The 19,654-nt window shown below is 36.5% G+C and overlaps 2 long non-coding RNA genes across 22 annotated transcripts in view; one reads left to right on the top strand and one right to left on the bottom strand.

Annotated features, from left to right (window-relative positions):
* Positions 1–19,654, top strand: part of LOC144320662 (uncharacterized) — a 183,828-nt gene that overhangs the window by 124,790 nt on the left and 39,384 nt on the right. For all 19 annotated transcript variants that reach the window (XR_013386280.1, XR_013386275.1, XR_013386268.1 and 16 more), the window contains one exon: positions 16,659–16,875. This is a non-coding gene — a long non-coding RNA (uncharacterized LOC144320662). The remainder of the gene's footprint in view (positions 1–16,658; positions 16,876–19,654) is intronic.
* Positions 16,642–19,654, bottom strand: part of LOC144320661 (uncharacterized) — a 134,766-nt gene continuing 131,753 nt past the window's right edge. For all 3 annotated transcript variants that reach the window (XR_013386261.1, XR_013386262.1, XR_013386263.1), the window contains one exon: positions 16,642–17,869. This is a non-coding gene — a long non-coding RNA (uncharacterized LOC144320661). The remainder of the gene's footprint in view (positions 17,870–19,654) is intronic.

The following is a 19,654-nucleotide window of genomic DNA, read 5'->3' on the forward strand; positions in this document are numbered from 1 at the left end:
ATCTTAGTTTCAGTTCATACTTCCTTAGTAACTAATGATGTTGACTGTCTTTTCATGTGCCTATTTGAAATCTGCATTCTTCTCTTGAAATTTCAAATCTTTAATTTGTTTTATTATTGAGTTTTAAGAATTCTTTATATATTTTAGATACAAGTCCTTGGCTAGATATAGGATTTGAAAATATTTACTTCCAGTCTGTAATTTGTCTTTAGTTCTTTTATCAATCTCTTTTGCGGATCCAAAGCTTTTAATCTGAATCAGATATCACTTATCATTTCTGTTTGATGGATCATGGAAAGAAGGTAAAAACCTTTTTATATCTAAAAACACTTTTCATAAGCCAAGATCCTAAAGATTTTCAAATAGAGATCCTGGAGATTCTGTTCTTCTTTGTTAAGCTCTTTCTTGACTGAATTTTCTTTTGAGCATGTATCACATTTTCTTTTTTCTTTTTTTATTTTATGACAGCCTGTGGTAGTGGAGACTGCAGAGAATCATGTTTATCTACAGAAAAAGGCATTTTCCTTCTTTCTCCAGGCTACTTGTATGGGCAGATAGGGTAGGGCAAAACTACTGAATTTTTAGATAACCTGCATCTGGGCTTTGTTGAATGCAGCTTTAGCTAAGTTTAGTCCATCACTGGCTGTTATATTTTGAGGGATAAATGAAAACATAACCCTCAGCAAGGCTTGGGAGCTGAATACCAGTGAGGCTCTAGACAACCATGGGATATTTTTTTTCTAGTTTATAGCCTGGCTACAGCTATTTGGGTTCCGGGGTTGTTCTCTTGGCTCTCCAGGTGCTGGCTTCTCTTCCTTGTCAGCCACTGCCTTCACTCAGTGGGACCTCGTATGCTTCAGGTAGATTCCCTCCATTCTCCTGCCCTGCTTCTAGGCTTCATCGGACAACCTCTCTTGCACTGGAATACCCATAGTTGGATATCACTCTACAGGAAAGCGAGCAGCCATGCATAGCTTCTCTCCTAGGAGGAGCTTGTCACTGTCTACAGTTTAGCTCATTTAGGATTTTCCCCATGTCCTCAGCTCTCTGATTTTTTTTTAACTGAAATTACGATCTTGTAGCTTATCTAGTTTTTACTCTGTTAATGTGGGGATGATAATCTCTTGCAAATTTTTACACACTGAAGCAGAAATTCCTTATATTTGCTTTTCAGTTACTAAAATATGCACTCAGATTATGTCTCATTATGGACCCTCAGTCTTAGATATATTTTACTTTTATTAATATATGTCTGCATGCACACATGCACGTGTGCTTTGGGAGGCAGTATTTGGAAGAAGCTGGATCAGAGACAGCTAACCAAATATTTTAAATCAAAAGTGAGTATAGCCTTCCAATTATACTTATTGACTCTGATAATTATACTGTATTAATCTTAGCTGGTTGATTTATGAAATTACAGATAAATATTGAATAATTTAATGACTTATCATTTAAAATATTTCCTGTCGTGTTATGCTCTAGGAAACACAGTTAAATTATATTCTTGTGATAAATCACAAGGTGTTTATTGTGTTATTTGTCACTAGTTAGTTCTCTTTGCCTTCAAAGTTCATGTTCTTTCAGCTGTACCTCTTCATACATGTAAAGTGCAATTGTGAAAAATAAATGACAAGATCTGAAGGGAATGTAAAAGTTCTAGTATTGAAATATTAGGATGAATTATGAGTGATTTTCTTTTCCTTCTTCAAAAAATTTCTCAAGACTTATGATGATAAAGGGAATGAATTTATAGAATTTTAAACTCAGAAATACAGATAAATGGCACGACAAAATGAACTATATTTTTTTTTGAACTATAGTTTTGTTAACAAAATCTGAATCCCATTTCAAATGATTTTAACATATATTTATCTTTTCTTTCTCTCATTTTAAAGGTTTCCTAGCAGTAGCAATGATAAATTACTCATTGTAAAATATTATACTTATTACAGTATTCAAAAGGGTAATTTTTTAAGGGAAAGAGAATTTTTACCTTCTACATGTACTCTAAGAATGAATAGAATTTGAATATGTGTAATTGATATTCTTTCCTTGAAAGCAGTGACAATTTTAGATATGCTTTGTATTAATTTGTTCTCAGGATCAGATCCTAAAAAGAGGCATTTTTCTACGTACTAATGAATAGAAAGAAAATACTATGGAGAAAAGTCACCATCTGACTATTTGCATGTAATTTGCCTCTTTAGTTTCAAATTCTATAAAAGAGAATAAAGACATCTCTTTTTCAATCTTATTATTAATTTGAAATCTCCATGATCTTGCCAGGATTGTTTTTCTATTTAACTTTTAAAAAAATGTTTTATTTATTTATTCATGAGAGACACAGAGAGAGAGAGTTAGAGACACAGGCAGAGGGAGAAGCAGGCTCCATGCAGGGAGCCTGATGCAGGACTCGATCCTGGGACTCCAGGATCACGCCCCAGGATCACGCCCTCAGCTGTAGGCAGGCGCTAAACCGCTGAGCCACCCAGGGATCCCCTCTTCTATTTAACTTAATAACCAACTTTTTTTTGAAGCAATAGAATCTAAGTTACATAAAGACCCATCTGAAATATAAGTTGAAGAAGAACAGAAAGAAGCCAAGTGCTGGATATCAATGCTCAGTAGGTTTCCTCCACCCGAACTACAAAGTGCCTCCCTCTATAGAGCATGTCCAAAAGTGTCAAAAAAGAAGGAGGAAAAGAAAAACAAACAATTTCTCCATAAACCCCATGTGTGCATTATATTTCCGTGTTGAAATTTATTAATTTATTTTAATTTTGTGATGTCATTAAGAAAAATACTTTAAGAATATAATGCAAATATCAATTTGTCAACCTTCCCCATATCAGTCTCACCCCACATTTGGACTCATGCTGCATTTGTATACAATAGAAGCTCATTCTGAAAGCTGTGCCTACATTTCTTTTCCCATGATGTGTTTTAATAATGGTAGAAATATATACAAAACTATTTAAAGCTATTTTCACTGGGATCTCTTTCTTTACACATTATTTCTAATCATCAACCCCTTGTTTCTTAAAATTGTATGCATCTTTTAAAACCCTATCAAACAAAAAGTATATTAACCCCAAAATATGGCTTGAGAGATTTATTTCAGAAAGTATGATCCATAAATTATAGCATTATCCTTTTTGTGAAAGTGAGGAAATTTCGTCTTCAACACTATGAAATATTGTTCAGTGTGTTTTTAAAAACCAAAGTGTGAATTCTCTATATATAGACACAGGTATTACTATAGACATAGACAAAGGCATGTTTGTGTCTGCAGTTACTGGATAAATGTGAGAGCCAGAGAGCCTTTCTGTGGTTTACGAAAAGACCTTTATGTCCTGTGGTGGAAGACCATAGCTGAACAACAAGTTGAAAACCTAGTTCTTAGAGTCACGGTGCTCTAGTGACCTTTGAATACTCAGTCAAAGCAGGTCTATTATGCAAAAGCTAGGACCCTAGTGTGCATCCTGAAGCTTGAGACAGGGAAATCTGGATGGATACTCCTGAGGATATTGACTGTATACATCCTTCACCTCTGGACCCCCTGAGCTTGCAGAGGTGACTCACCTTTCCCTGATAAAAGGAGTTGTGCTGGAAAATAATGCAGGAACTTCTCCCTGACAAGCTGCCAAATGTTCCCCTCAGAAGCAACCCCACCTCCTTTCCTGTCTGCCAGGTCAACATCTAGAGTTTAAATCCCTGCATAAACTTCCATGGGACATTATGGTCTGATAAGGAAGAAAAGATGCTATACAACAAAGAATTGCAAGAATTTGAGGCCTGTACCGATTATTTTTGGAATGTTCGTGATCAAGGTATACAGAATGTAAAACTGGCCATGCAAGAATCATAGACTTAGGGGCACTTGCTCATTAACAGCGTTTAACCTTGTATTAGTCTGGGTTTTCCAGAGAAGCAAAACCAATTTTTACATAAAAATTGTTAAATAGGGAGGCCATTAGATTGAGGTGATTTCTAATGGCTTGGCAGCCTAAGTAAGCAAACCAAGACCTAAGCTTCAAGGTTAAGAAATCAAAACCTGAGGAAAACCAATTATAAACAGCCATTAGACTTTCCCAAATAAGGCACTGCCTAAGCTAAAGCCCATCAAATAATTTCCTCACTTTGCTTCTAGGTCTTTTCTGTAAGTCTTGTCCCTAGCTCCTGTTGATGGAGTACTAACCACTTCTGTTTTGGCACCACCCAACTCAAATTTATTTTCACTCAAACTCCTAAAGATTTTAATATGTCTCAGTTTATCGTCTAACAACACAAATCTTCCTTGACTTTACAATGAGGTTATGTCTGGATAAACCCACCACATATCATAAGATGAAAATACATTTAGTATACCTACCAAACTTCATACCTTAGTCTAGCCTACCTTAAAAAAATGCTCCAAACACTTTCATTAGCCTACTTTGGCCAAAAATCATCTAACATAGAGCCTATTTATAATGAAAGGTTGAATGTCTCATGTAATATATTGAATACTATGCTGAAAGTAAAGAACAGAGTGGTTGAGTAAAGAAAGTTGTCTCTGAGTATCCATTGTTTATCCTCATGATTATGTGGCCAACTAGGAGCTGGTTAGTTTGGGATTAGCACTTGTAAAAGAGAATCTGTGGAGGTCCCTAGCCCCCGTTTCACCACATGAGGACATAGCAAGAAAGTGGTGACTACAAACCTGGAAGAGGTCCCTCACCCAATCATGATAGTAGCAACTCTGATTTCAGATCTTCTAGCCTCCAGAAGTGTGAGAAATAAATTTCTGTTGTTTATAAGCCACCCAGTCTATGATATTTTGTTATAGCAGCCTGAACAGACTGAGATACATGGGTCAAATCTGATCTGAATGGCCTGTTTGCCCAAGCAAAACCCCAGGATCAGGGGGAGACAGGGGGCAAGGAAGAACACTGTAGCCTTTTTTCTTTTTTTTTTTTTAAAGATTTTTATTTATTTATGCATGAGAGACACAAGGAGAGAGAGAGAGAGAGAGAGAGAGATTGGCAGAGACACAGGCAGAGGGAGAAGCAGGCTCCATGCAGGGAGTCCAACATGGGACTTGATATCAAGACCCCAGGATCACGCCCTGGGCTGAAGGCAGCACTAAACCGCTGAGCCACCCGGGCTGCCCCTATAGCCTTTTTTAAATTTGATTTGGGATGTATTTACAGATATAGGGGGGAGCAGATGCAACAAGTAACTTCTCTCCATCTCTGGTCTCAGAAATAAGGCCCTGTTATTCCCCCTGCCTATCTCATCATGACAAGAATGCAACTAAGGTGCAATGAGTAAATTGGTCCAGTTGTGACCCTGGAAATTCATTCCAGGTAGCATGGATATTAAGATGGTAGGGACTAGGGGAATCTCCCCTGTGCCAGAGCCTCCCACCCCTGTCCCTTACACCATCCGCAGCAGGACCTACAAATTCCCACGGACCCCAACATCTCCAGGTGCAAAGCAGCTGTGTTTCCTAGACAAATCCCTAAATGCTGCATCTAAAGCCAGAATGCCTGGCACCTAAACACTCTTGTTTGTTTCTAATGAAGTTGATATTATGCCTAACCAATAAGGATTGTGGAAATAAATGAAGACTACTCAGCTGAGAACAAACAAGGGTTGTTTATTCAGAGCTTGCTATAGCAAGAGAGTCACCCACCATGACTTGCATTTGGCAGAGATGCAAAGGCAAGCAAGGGAAATGGAAAATTTTTATAGGGAGAAAAAGGAAAGCTTCAGGTGTGCTCTGATCAGAGATGGTTGGTGTGGGGAAGCTGGAAAGGGCTAATTGGAAGCAGGGCATCTCATATGATTACGGGGGTGGGGGTGAGAAGGGTACATTTTTGGCTTACTCTGATTGTTTCCAAGTTGGAAGTAGGGGTGAACAAGGGAAGCTGGCAATGATTGAGCAAGGTCTGATCACTTTAGGCAGATTCCTGCAGATGCTATGGTTTGGCTTCCCAGACTGGTTGCTGTAGAGGTGGTAGATATGGATTCTATTGTCATGTATGATCTGGCCATTGTCTATATATTCGGCCTCTCAGAATGGAGAGCAATGGTGGGTGGAAGTCTCCAGACCCACAAATATTCAGAGATTTGTGACTGTTCAGTAGTACCCAGGCCCAGCACTCTTCTTTTGGGAATATGCAAAAACTGAAGGATGTATGCCTTCTCCTGGCCTAAATTCTCCCAGTAAAGCCTGTTCTTTGACCAGTGGTTCTTAACTCAGGAGGTGATTTTGTCCCCCCAGGGAATGTTTGGCAATCTCTGTAGGTATTTTTGGTTATCACAACTGGGTTATATATGGATGTGGCTAAATATCCTTTAATATACATGATAGCCCCACACAATAAGGAATTATCTGACCCAAAATGTCAGTAGTGCCAAATCCCAACACATACTGTGGGATGCTATGGAACTTATCTTTATTATCCTTATATAAAGATACAATAAAATGTTCAACAGTCATAGGCAATTTCCCTAAAGATATATCCTAAGGATAGATAAAGCCACAAAAAATTATATGATGATTTATATTACAGGTTTATTTATAAATCAGAAAAACTGGCAACCACCTAAACAACAATAATGGAATGAACTTTGATCCATCCACCCAATTGAAGTATTAGGTACCCTTAAAAATATTTCCTTGAATAATATTCAGTGACATGGAATATGATATATTATTTAGTGTTGAGTAAAAATAATTAGAATAGAAAATGGAATATACCCATAATGTTCAGTGTTGTAGAATTCACCTTTATTCTCCTTGCATTACAGCACCATGATGGCACCCTCAGCAGTCTTTCTGGGGATGGAATAGACTAGAACATTAAATGAAAATTGTCCTATCCCAGCTTATCAGAGCTCCTTAAAATTTTAATGGTTGAACCCTTAAAGAAAGATTTGTGTTATTAACAAGTTATTCAGCTCTAGGCTGAGTGTTCAAGTGATCTCTTTTTCTGCTTCATGGTTCTTCTCACAAAAGGTTTAAGGTGCCAAGCCAGCCTCCTTGAACAATCCAAATATATCATGCAGGTGTATTGTTCTCAACTTCAGAGAGGATAAAAATAATTTCTTTGAGGTCTCCTTCACTCAGGTGCCAATGAATCCTCACTAAGCTATTTGCCTCCTTAATGGAAACAGTTTATTTATACTCCTATTGCTAAAGACTCTTTAGGAATCTTTTTGATAATGGTACACATACTTCACCTAGAAGCTAGTTTTGGGACTGTACATAACAAATATTACTTCTCCCATTGCTGTGTATATATAATGATTTTATCCCTTATGTTGCTGAATATAATCCCATGTGGTTCAGACTTCACTCATAAATACTGAGTACATGATCTGGATGTTATTAATAATTAAGTCTGTAGTTAGTGTCTGCATAGGCCTCTCTTGCCATGGAAAGCAAAAAGACTTGTCCTGGTGATCCCATACAGCTGGAAATTGCCTTATTTCCTGAAGAGGGAATGCTTTTCAGTAAGTGAAGTTATACCTCCACCTATGAACAATATTGGACATTATTAGAATCAACAGAATCAAGGGAACCATATTGGAAAAGGAGAAAAAACTAGCAGCTTTTAAGTAATTGCTGTGTTATCACTTCTTAGTCCCTGTGAAGCTGTGTGTTCAGTTCTCATTCCCAAAGCTTTTGAGCCTACAGCCAACCCAAAACATGCTTCTATTTGGCCTCGAGGACTTTTACTTTGCTTTAAACTCTTCAGTGATTGGTAATATCAAGACTTTCCATCCAGGGTGGGTTAGTCAGTGGGTTGATCTAAAATGTATCCCTCTGATTTTGTTTTTGTTTTTGTTTTTTTTTTGTTTTTGTTTTTTTTTGGTGTGTGTGTTTAAGATTTATGTAGTTATTTGAGAGAGAGAGAGAGAGAGAGAGAGAATCAATGGGGGGGGAGAAGTAGAGGGAGAGAGAGAGAGAGAGAGAGAAGCAGATTCCCTGCTGAGTATGGAGCCTGATGTGGGGCAAAATAATTCACAAAGTGGTTAAGGTCTCCTGCTCAAGGACATGATTAAAGGTTTCCTGGTAGTACAGCAAATATCATCTGCAATGGGGAAAAACAGGGCTTTTTCTCTAATGTCAGGAACATGACAGGGATCTCCATCTCACCACTGTTGTTTAACATAGTACTAGAAGTCCTAGCCTCAGCAATCAGACAGCAGAAAGAAATATTTTTTATTTTACTTTACTTTTTAAAAATATTTTATCTATTTATTCATGAGAGAGAGAGAGAAACAGGCAGAGAGAGAACCAGGCTCCATGCAGGGAGCCCGATGTGGAACTCAATCCCAGGTCCCCAGGATCACGTCCTGGGCTGAAGGCAGCACTAAACCAAACCACTGAGCCACCCAGGCTGCCCCAGGAGAAAGAAATAAAACACATTCAATTGGCAAAGAATAAGTCAAACTTCCACTCTTGCAGATGACACAATATTCCATGTTGAAAACACAAAGACTCTACCCCCAAATTGCTAGAATTCATAAAGGAATTCAGCAAAGTGGCAGGATATAAAATTAATGCACAAAAGTCAGTTCCATTTTTATATACTAACAATGAGGCAAAGGAAAGAGAAATCAAGGAATCAATCCCATTTATAATTGCACCAAAAACCATAAGATACCTGGCAACACACCTAACCAAGGAGGTAAAGGATCTGTACTCTGAAAACTGTAGAACACTTATGCAAGAAACTGAGGAAGACACAAAGAAATGGAAAAACATTCCATGCTCATGGATGGGAAGAAAAATATTGTTAAAATGCCTATGCTACATTCAATGCAATCTTTATCAAAATACCATCAACATTTTTCACAGAGCTAAAACAAACATTCCTAAAATTTGCACGGAACCAGAAAAGACCTCAAATAGCAAAAGTAATGTTGAAAACCAAAGCTGGTGGCATCAAAATTCTGGACTTCAAGCTATATTACAAAGCTGTAATCATCAAGATATTATGGCACTGACACAAAAACAGACACACAGATCAATGAAACAGAATAGAGAACCCAGAAATGGACCTACAACTCTATGGTCAACTCATCTTCAACAAAGCAGGATAGAATATCCAATAGGAAAAAAACAGTCTCTTCAACACCATTTGTTGGGAAAATTGAACAGACAAATGTGGAAGAATGAAACTGGACTATTTTCTTATACCATACACAAAAATAAACTCAAAATGGATGAAAGACCTAAATGTGAGACAGAAATCCATCAAAATCTTAGAGGAGAACACAGGGAACAACCTCTATGATCTCAGCTGCAACAACTTATCACTAGATACATCTTCAAAGGCAAGGGAAACAAAGGCAAAAATGAACTATTTGGACTTGATCAAGATAAAAAAGCTTTTGCACAGCAAAGGAAACAGCAAAACCAAAAGGCAACCTACAAAATGGGAGAAGATATTTGCAAATGTCTTATCATATAAAGGCTAGTATCCAAAATCTATAAAGAACTTATCAAACTCAACACCCGAGAATAAATAATCCAATCAGGAAATGGGCAGAAGACATGAACAGACATTTCTCCAAAGACATACAAATGGCCAATAGACACATGAAAAAATGCTCAATATCACTTGGCATCAGGGAAATACAAATCAAAACCACAATGAGATACCACCTCACACCAGTCAAATGGCTAACATTAAGAAGTCAGGAAATAACAAATATTAGTAAGGATGTAGAGAAAGGGAACCCTCCTACAGTGCTGGTAGGAATGCAAACTAAATTTAAATGCAAGTTAAAAATAAAGCTATCCTACAACCCAGCAATTGCACTATTAGGGATTTATCCAAAAGATACAAACATAATGATTCAAAGGGGCACATGTACCCCAATGCTTATGGCAGCAATGTCCACAATAACCAAACTATGTAAAAGAGCCCAGATGTCCATTGACAGATGAATGGACAAAGAAGATGTGGTTGGTATACACACACACACACACACACACACTGGAATATTAGTCATAAAAAAGAATGAACTCTTACCTTTTGCAATGATGTGGATGGAACTGGAGGGTATCATGCTAAGTGAAATAAGTCGGTCAAAGAAAGACAATTATCATATTATTTCACTCATGTGGAATTTAAGAAACAAAACAGATGAACATAGGCAAAAGGAAGGAAAAATAAGATGAAATCAGAGAAGGAGATGAACTCCTGGACTCTTAACTCCAGGAAACAAACTGAGGGTTGCTGGAAGGGAGGTGGGTAGGAAATGGAATAACTAGGTGGTAAGAATTAAGGAGAGCCCTTGTAATGAGCATTGATGTTATATGCAACTGATGAATCACTAAATTCTACCTCCGAAACTAATAATAACTATATGTTAATTAAACTTATTTCCAATTTTCAAAAGGAAAAATTAAAAAATAAAGGTGTCCTGGTAATAAACAATAATGCCAACTTAATGGATGACTTCTCGATGTAGTGTTGGCTAAAATATATTTATTTTAGATATGGGGGAGGGGCAGAGGAAAAGGGAGAAAATATTAAGTCCCCTGATGCTTGATCTCATGACTCTGAGATCATAACCTAAGCCAAATCAAGAGTCAGGTGCTTAACTGATTGAGGCACCCAGGTGCCCCTGGATCCCTCTGATTTTGTAAAATGAAAGAAGTGTGTCTGAAAGATAGCCTTAAAAATAAATACTTATAAAGTAGTTGCTAATGTTACTTTTGAGTATTTTTCCCTTATTGGCCATCCTTCTAATACAAATTAAATTCACTAAGCTTAGATTTGTGGATTTGGCACTGTTTGTTAGTCACTTTTTTTCTTTTTCTTTTTTTCTTTTTTTTAGAGAGAGAGCAGAGGGTAAGGGCTGCGGGAGAGGGAGAGAGAATCCCAAGTAGACTTCCCACTGAGCACAGAGCCTAACATGGGGCTTAATTTCATGACCCTGAAATCAAGACCTGAACCAAACCAAGAGTTGGATGCTTAACCAACTGAGACACCCAGGTGCCCCCATTTGGTAATTTTCTACTTCTGTTATCAAAGGTAACTGCTTTTAAAAATTATAAATACACATTAATCTACTCAGGCATCAGTGCTCTCACTGGGCAGGCTATAGATGATTAGTACTTAAATCTTGGGATTGAGATTAAAATTTTTTTTTCTCATAGCTTTGATGATATTATTTCATATTTTTCTAGCACCTAGTTTTGGTGATAAAAACCCAAGTGCCAGTGTGCATCTCATTGTTTGATTCTCATTGTTTAATCCACCCCTACTTTTCTCTCTCTGTCTCTGTTTTTCAGATTTTTTTCCCTGAAATTTCCTACTGATTCAACATATGAGACTTTCATTTTTCACTATTACATGCCCATGGAGATCCTTTCCATATGAAAAGTGATTGTGTTCATTTCTGGGAAAATCTGTTATATTTTTTCACACTGGAGTTCCCATTACTGGGATGATAGACTTCCTATATAGATTCCCCAGGATCTCATATCTTTCAAAAAATATGAGTCTGTCTCATTGCTCTACTTTATGGATTTTTTTCTTGGCTTTATCTTCTAATCCTTTATTAATTTTTTTTGTTTGAAGATAATGGTTTTTAGGTCCAAAGACTTTTTATTTAAAAATGTGCTGTTTGTTTTTCCTAGTATCCAATTCTTGTTTTCAGAATGAAATACTTTTGTAAGCTCTCTAAAGAGACTAATCAGGCTCTCTTCTGTTCTACGAAACTTCTCTATTTTCTTCAGACCCATTTATTTCCTTCTTGTTTATTTTGGTCTCTTATTTTGGAGACTACACTCAGCAGTGCTTAAGTAGTGGTCTAAAGATGGTCATAAATATTTGAGAATGCACATGCATAAAGCCATAGCAACTGGTAAGCTTTGCTTTTAGGCTGGGAGAGGAGATGGCTGATATAGTAGGAGGCTGCTATGTGCCAGAGTGTAGAAATCCTTGCTTCTGGGGCACTGACTTTCTTTAGAGAAATATCTTCCAATTTGGGGCTTGGGAAGTATAGTAGCTATGAGGTGTTGTGTTGAAGAAGGCATGGGGGTGTTAACAGTTCTGCATATAGACTTTTTAATCACTCCCTATGGTTTTAGCTCCACATCCAACTCTTACCCTAGAGTTTCCAAGGCTTGAGCCTCTTTAAGACTGATGCCATGACTTTCTACATGTGCTACGTTCTGATTTTCTCTTGCTGCTCCATCAGGCATCATTCCTCTATTTACTTTCTATCTTCCTGAAATTTGTTGAAATCTATTACTGGTTTTCCTCCCCTTTTCTTCATTAGTCTAGTTTACCTGAATTGAGTATTGTATTAAAAAAAAAAAAGTGAACTTGGTGAGGAGGATGCCTGGGAAAACCTGATGTTTCATAAGGTTGGGTCAAGTTAGAATACATGATTCTGTAAATCAGTGTGTTGTGCACACTGTAGTAAAAGAGAAGGTCTGGGACTAGGATGAAAAGAGTTAAGCACTCATTCATTGACATGGGTACAAAATTTTAATGGGACATGCACCAAAAAACTCAATTGAGTCAAAATTATTAGTAGTATCAAAAATTTAAATACTGGATTACTAGGAGTGCCATTTCAAGCCATATTAAAGTCTGAAACAATAGGAAAATTTTAAATAAATTTTGATATTTTGCTTATAGGTTTTTGCATAATTTTTAATTTAAAAAGTATTACCCTGGAGTGCCTGGGTGACTCAGTCAGTTAAGTGTCCAACTCTTGATCTTGGCTCAGGTCACAATCTTATGGTCATGAGATAGAGCATTGCATAGTGCTCTGTGCTGGATTTGGAGCCTTCTTAAGATTCTCTCTTTCCCTCTGCCGTTCCCCTACCCCAAAATACAACACTAACATATGAGGTATCTTGATTAATGAGATTTTTTGAGCTCCCTTAAATTTCATGCAAGCCGGTGAGATTGAAAGAGCTGGTACAGAGAACAACTAGCATAAGTGTTTGCAAAGAAGTTTTTTAAGACCAGTCAAGAAATTGTTGCTCTACCATTTCCTAAAATGTTTCCCTCATTCATTAGTTTGAACATGGCTAACTATACAAGGATAGAAACTTACCTGTTTGCCTCATTGCTGGCTCAGTTAATCTATTTCTAGTTGGGACTAAGGATAGGAAAAGTCAAACACAGAAGTACAGAATCTGGACATAACAGGAACTAAAATGCTAAGTGAGTGAATAAATACTTACAATATTGATACAACTACCAATAGTACATAAGTTGACTCACTTCTAAATAAGGCAGAAAATGAAAAATTCAGGGCACAGGGGTGGCTCAGTGGTTGAACATCTCCTTTGGCTCAGGTTGTGATCAAGTCCCACAGGGATCCTGCTTTTCCCTCTGCCTATATCTCTGTCTCTCTCTCTCTCTCTCTCTCTGTCTCTCATGAGTAAATAAAATCTTTTTAAAAATGAAAAAAATTATGAAACACACAATTAAAATCTATAGTTCAAAAACTGCTTTTAAGCACACCAGTTCAGTTATAGCCAGTTCTATAGGAAGAATTGGACACTCATTTCAGAACCCTTTGAATATCTTTTTTCTTTAGTTATATATATTTTATTTATAGTAAACTGTATAAAATTTTCATTACATTTTTTAAATGCTCAGAGGAAGTGGCAAAGCGCTAACACATAAATGACCACCACTCAAACAGAATTGAGGAAACAGAAAAGTGGCTTAATATTTCAAGCTTATCTTTTAATTCAAAAATATAAAATATCAGGCAAAAAGAAAAGTTATTTGAGATATTAAAAATAAGAGAGCTAGTAGTATTAAGCACCCAATAAAGATAATGAATACCAGAATAAACACTGCTAAAAATGCAAATTAGAAGAATATCAAGAAAAATTCATCAAGAATATAGAGAAAAAGAAAAATATAGAATTAAAATGACAAATGCAGAAGATAAAGAAGATACATTACGCTCTATAATCATTTTGAAAAATGATGTTCTGCCAAATGCCATCTGCTAAAATTCAGTGTCTTTTGGAGAAACACTTCAGAAGCTAAAAAGACCTGGAAACTCCCTTTGTTTGATGGAGGGCATCTTTCAGAAATAACCAGATATGAGGATGCCTGGGTGGCTCAGTGGTTGAGTGTCTGCCTTCAGCTCAGGTCATGATCTCAGAGCCCTGGGATCAAGTCCCACATCAGATTCTCTTCGGGGAGCCTGCTTCTCCCTCTGCCTATATCTCTGCCTCTCTCTATGTCTCTCATGAATAAATAAATAAAATCTTTTTTAAAAAAAGAACCAGATATGTAACAGAGATAGTCCCATCTAAGTCAGGAAAAAAATAAGTTGCTTTTAATTACCATTTAAACATTATTCTGAAGTTATTTGATGCAATCAGATAAAGTAATAAATTCTAAAAAGGAGGTCAAATATTATTTCCCTAGAAAATATAAGGAAACACTAATAAACTATATTAAACAAGAATAACTAAAACATTAAATCATTAGGAATCAACCATAACAGTGACATTTTGAAATAAAAATAAATACACAAATTCTAATACATTTGGAATACCAAAAATGATTTTAAATATAATAGCAGACATAAAAAAATATTCATCTCGCATCTGGCAGACATAGAAAATAACCATCTCCCATCTTTTTAAATGCTCTATTCAGATAAGCCAGACTGATGAAGAAGAGAAAAGTGAGGCCAGCAGCAAACAAAAGGTTTCAACATATTTCTGCAAGAACATTTCTAAATTATACCATAGGAGAAAATCTAGATCACTGTGGGTTTGGTGATGAGTTTTTACATGCATAACACCAAAAGCACTATCCATGAAAGAAAATACTTGCTAAGCTGGACTTAAAAATGTCTGCCCTAGCAAAGGCAATGTTAAGAAAATTAAAAATATCAGACCACAGACTGGAAGAAAATATTTGCAAAACATATATCCAATAAAAAACTTGTATCCAAAATATACAAAGAATTCTTAAAACTCAACATTTTAAAAATGGGCAAAGTATCTGAACACACTCTTCATCAGAGAAGATACACAGATGGCAAATAAACTTAGGAAAAGATGCTCAACATTAAATATCATTAGGGAACTGCAAATTAAAACAATAATTAGATAAAACTACATACCTATTAGGAAGGATGAATATATAAAAATATGTATATATTTATTTTTGTCCCAATGTGGCACTGTTATGGTTGATTCCTACTTGATTGGACCCTGACAGCATCAGTTGCTGATGAGGATATGGAGCAACAGAAACTCATTTATTGATGGTGGGAATGCAAAAAACACAGTCACTTTAGATGGCAGTCTGGCAGTTTCTTACAAAGATAAAATAGTATTACCATGAAATCCATCATTTACACTCCTTTGTATTTGTCCAAGTGAGTTAAAAATGTCCACAGAGAAACCTGTGCGTGAATGTTTATAACAGTTTTTTTATAATTGCCAAATAGGTGACTGGAAACTAGTATTTCCACACATATATTACTTTTTTAAAGATTTATTTATTTATTTGAGAGACAGAGACAGCATGAGCAAGAGGGGGAGAAGGAGAGAGAATCTCAGGCAGACTCCACACTGAGTGCAGAGCCTGATGCAGGACTTGATCTCACAACTATGAGATCATGACCTGAACCAAAACCAAGAGTCGGGTGCTTAACCAACTGGACCACCCAGGTGCCCCCGCATACGGAATATTATCCAGCGGTAAAATTAAACGAGCTATCAAGCCATGAAAAGACATAGTGGAGACTTAGTACATATTATTAAGTGAAAGAAGCCAGTCTAAAAAGATCTGATACATATTGTATGATTCCAATCATATAATATTCTGGAAAAGGCAAAAACTATAGAGATGGTAAAAATCAGTGGTTGGATGAGGTTTGGGGGAAGGGAGGGAGGGAAGAGTAGATAGAGCACAGATTTTTAGAGTAATGAAATTAATCTGTATGATAGTGTAATGGTGGATACAGTATATTATCTATATCTGTGGTCAAAATGCACAGAACTACACAATACAAAGAGTGAACTTGAAAGTAAACTAAGGTCTAGTTAACAATAATGTATCAGTATTGGTTCATTAATTGCAACAAATGTATCATGCTAATGCAAGACGTTAATAACAGAGAAGACTGCTTTGGAGAGGGAAAAGAAGGTATGTGGGAATTCTCTGTATTTTCTGTTCCACTTTTCCTTTAAACCCAAAACCACATTTTTAAAAAAAGTTTATTAATTAAAAAAAAAAAACACTGAATTGGCATTTTTGCTACAAGTGTGGTATTTTAAAGGAAAAAAAAAAAACAGGATTCCAGAGAAAATAGAAAATTCTTTGTTTTATGAGTGCAACCTGGTCCCAATATTTTTGCCAGGGTCAGAAGAAGCCTTGTACTTTTTGTTGCCCATAAAAACCACTGTGCTCAACCAGCAACATTGCTGACACTTTTTTCTGACTTTTCTTGTTGCGCTACGATGAAATAAAAGGTTTCTTTTCTGGTAACTTCAATCTAGTCTTTTTCCAAAAAGCAACCAATTAGCATAAAAGGATTATGGGGGCTCATTTTTTTCTGGTTGGTTGGTTGCTTGGTTGGCTAGCTAATGGGTTGATTTTCAGAGTGGACTTTAATTTAAAACAGTTTTGTCCTTAATCTAGGAGGCCTTTCCAGGCACCAGAAGCATGCAGACATCCTTGCTTGAATACCACCTTTAGATGCTCCACTCAAGTCTCCTTCAAGCCATCATAGCCTCTAACTTAGAGTAACACAGAAGCTTCCTAACTACTTCTGCCCTTTCCATACTGACAGTTCATTAGCAGAGGAACCAAAGATGTTCAAGCATAAGTCAAGTAAAACTAGCTTGAAACATAGTAGGTAGGTATTCAATAAATATTTATTGAATGAATGAAATGGACAATAGTGCCCTCTAAAAACAGACTTCTTCCTGATGTTTCTGGAAGAAACTCTATAAAGTCTGAGCCACTTTATAGAGTGATCAACATGGTTTTCATAGACATGAAACAATTATCTGATTTACCTCTCTAGTAGAAATGGCTCTGCATACTGTATAGCCACAGAATGTAGAAAATGTTCATTATGGCCTCTGGTACTCTTTAATAATTTTTGAAGATTCATAGGCTATGTATCACAATCATATAAATATTTTTTCCCAAGAGCAAGTGTTAAATATAACCCTCCATTCATATTTTTATTTGTGGTTAAAGGTGGACACTGAAACCACTTTTTCAATACTAATTTTATGGGGCAATATCTCCTGAAGTCAAAGAAGCTGATCTTTCTATTACCTTTCTAAAATCAAAGAATAGTTATTGTGCATTTGTCATTTTATTTGATGCATAAGAAAGAGCAACCTCAACCGTCCTAGTTGATAGAAACTACCCTCAGTCAGTTGAGTTCATACTGACATCTGGAGGCCGAGTTTGGTACTACATTTCACTTCAGCATTATAAGTGCTTCTAAACCCTTTAAAATAAGTAAAGCATCTGAAACATTAAAGATATCAAAAAGTAGTAAGAAAAAATATATTTAGTTTTTATGTCTTTTAAAAAATCTCTGATGCTTAGAAAATTTGGGTATAACTCTGGAAAAAGAATAACAGTAACCATGATGAACTTTTCTTGAGTACCAGCTGCATGGTCAGGCAGTACAGAAATGTTTTTGCTTGTAGCAACTCATTTCATCTTCAGATCATTCTATGAAATAAGGACTATTATTATCCTTATTTTACAGTTGAGATGCAGGCTCAGAGTGCTTGGTTATTCCTTAGGGTCACTTAACCAGTCATGGCAGAGCAGTTGAACCGAAATCTGTGTGACTTCAGTATCCAGCTGGCATTGTTGCAGAGGTTCTGCAGAAAGGAATGTGTTGTGAGATCGAAAGAAATTTTTGGCGAAGAATAAAGCATTCTGGGTCACTCCTACAAGGAGCCAAGTTATATAACTTCCTAAGTAACAAGCACTCAAAATATGCCATCAAAAAACATGTTTCTTAGGGAGAAAACTGATAAAAAGACATAGGAGACAACAGTATCAGTATCAGAAACAGTATTATTTGCCAACTCAGTCTGAGATCTATTTGTGAACTCTTTTCTTCGGTCAAATGAGTCGGACCTAGCCCTACTCTAATGGGGACCTGAAACACCATTTATTTGAGGCCCATATTTGTGAAGAGCTTCAAATGTGGATCTCCAAATGAGAGCTACTGAACACATTGCAAGATGATGACTTTCATCATACAATTTCATCCTTGTGGCTGATTAAATAATAGTCCAGCACCATCATGTGTTATGAATATGTAACTTTTGCAAATGTAATTATCTTCTAAAATAGCATAATTATGTTGTACTGTATTTTTCCACTAAAAGTATGAAGTGTAGACATGCTACACTTCAAGTATTATCATTTTAAAAAATGTTAATAAACTAAGAGCCTCCAAAGATGGAAGGGGGCCACCCCCTGTTGCGCTTTTAAATACCCTAGCTGTGCCTCCCTAAATTCCGCAACTGCCCTTGGAACAGTTAGCCAAGAAAGTGTTAATTTTGGTTTTAAGGTTCCTCTTCCCAAACTCAACCTTCCTTTCCAGTAGTTTCTCTAAAGTATTGGCAGGACTTTGCTGATAAGTCAAAAGCTAAAGTCATGGTTGAAGAAATGTCTAAGAAATCAGAAGTAGATACTGTGCTTTTGAAAGACGGCTGATGAACTAATGAACTTTATGCAGAGTATTTTGGCCAGTGTGGTTCTCGTACTTAGCTAAAGGGACTTAGCTAATTTCAATGTCTCCCAATGAGTTAATACTGCTAATCATGAGGGGTGTTTTTTGGGAAAAGCTTTTTGTTGTATTAAGGTGGTAACAATGAACATTTCAAAAGAAAGAAAGTTAATGAATTTTTCTATCAAAATTCATGGTAGGACTGGCAAATGTCAGTAGTCACAATGTTTTCTCTCCTCCTGTTCCTAGCCATATGCCCAGAGATCATAAATGAGGGGGATTACTTCTTACACTCCATCCCTCCATGTTTCCCTCTGTTACAAATTCATCAACTCAATATGTTGAGGATAGCAGTCTGGCAAGAGCCAGTGTCTGTCTACCAGCTTGGGAGAGAAAGGAAGATCTGTTAGGATTAAGACTATCTGTTTCTCATTATTGCACTATATATGGTTTCTGTGAATCAATTAAAAACACTCATTTCAGAACCCTTTATGCCTTCTATTCTGGGAAAATGCAATCTGCAATTATTACTTACATGAGAATCAAATGTAATAATTTGGATAGTTCGAATAGAAGATATTCAAACTGGAACTTCAGTCACCCTTGGCTCCTTGCATTCCTTCATACCTGCCCATACAACTTCTGAGATACAGATATACATCCTAGTCTTTTTTATTTTTCATCAAAGAGTACTGAAATCATTCTAAGATTGGTATCCACATTGTCACAGGGTTGTAATTGTCTTCCTGCCTCCAGTACACAACCCTTTAATTGTTCCTTCCTGGCTAGTCAGAGTGACCTGGTTAAGGATGGTGTTGCTTATGTTAAACAGACTGGAGTTTGAACCACAGACCTGTCATGTAATAATTGGGTAACCTTGGCAAGCTACTTATCCTCAATTTCCACATCAGTAAAATGAGGATGA

This window comes from Canis aureus, chromosome 9 (assembly GCF_053574225.1).
Source record: "Canis aureus isolate CA01 chromosome 9, VMU_Caureus_v.1.0, whole genome shotgun sequence".
Lineage (NCBI taxonomy): Eukaryota > Metazoa > Chordata > Mammalia > Carnivora > Canidae > Canis > Canis aureus.